This window comes from Habropoda laboriosa, unplaced genomic scaffold (assembly GCF_001263275.1).
Source record: "Habropoda laboriosa isolate 0110345459 unplaced genomic scaffold, ASM126327v1 scaffold40, whole genome shotgun sequence".
Lineage (NCBI taxonomy): Eukaryota > Metazoa > Arthropoda > Insecta > Hymenoptera > Apidae > Habropoda > Habropoda laboriosa.
In genome coordinates, this window is record NW_017100231.1 from 2188933 (window position 1) to 2190078 (window position 1146).

At 34.5% G+C, this 1146-nt stretch overlaps 1 protein-coding gene across 1 annotated transcript in view; it reads right to left on the reverse strand.

Annotated features, from left to right (window-relative positions):
* Positions 1-1146, reverse strand: part of LOC108571562 — a 9811-nt gene that overhangs the window by 5013 nt on the left and 3652 nt on the right. The window lies entirely within an intron of this gene.

Genomic DNA, 1146 nt, shown 5'->3' on the forward strand with positions numbered 1-1146 from the left:
GGATTAGCAAGCCGAGGCTTAGCGCACTACGCCAATTACTCCCCCTACGTTCTCTTTTGTCGGTTTTCTATTTGAGTACGGAGTCTCTGATACTACAGATGTTTGGAAATTATTCTCATTAAATGCAATTTTTGAGACTGTGTTTATTTTGTCGAAGAAGTTAAGGGAATTTTGAAGTTTCTTTGACGTTCTACGTGTAGAACGAGAATAATCTAAAATAAACAAGGACAGAATTTTAAGGGAGGAAATTTCCTCGAGTATCGGAAGTATTTCTCTGCGGTTTAATTATGTTTGTTTGAAAATTGACGAGAATTTTTAGTCTTCGTTTCGCAGATGCTAAAAGTTAATATAGAATTTGTTTCTAGGCTGTTGTTTTCTCTACTCTAGGTAAAGTGCAAAGAAATTAAATCGATGTTACTGCTTTTACGCGTGGTTCCCAGTTTACCGTTCGATAATATAAGTGGAGGAATATTTGGCGGAAGAAATATAGTGAACTTCGCGTTTTACTGTTTTTACTTTAGACGCAATTTTTCCAGCGACCTCTTCTCTTTACGGTCGATAATAAAAAAAATATAGTAGAGGGAGAGAAAAGTTGAACAGTCGAGCGATGATGCGACTTTCTATAACATTAGTCCTCTTATAGTTGTAAAATAAGATATCTCGAATACAATCGTTCGGTTTTATGGAACCGTATATCATTTTACTTCAACAATAACTTCGAATTATTGCTTTGCGCTGTAAAAACAACTACGATATTCAAGAAATTTTACTCGGAATATAATTCACGAATATATTTCTTCTTCCAAACGTGTATAAATTCGTCTAATTAAAGAATTCTCTTCATTTTTCTCACTCTTTGCGTGAAACTCAATTTGATCCCTATCAGATATGTACCAGATAAAAATCTTATCCTATCCATTATTAAATGTAACCCTGTTAAAGTCGAATTTTCACGTCGTTCTCACTTACAGTCCTCTGTTCGTAAGTTTTTCGATATTTACCGAATGTGAAGCAAGCGTCTAAAGAGCAATTTAGGAAATTCTTAAGATTCTAGTAAGAGTAATTCAGTCTGGAATCTCACAGTCCAATTTTAACGAGGAAACGTAATTGAAATCGCATAATATTAGGTCATCCCGTAGATTCGTG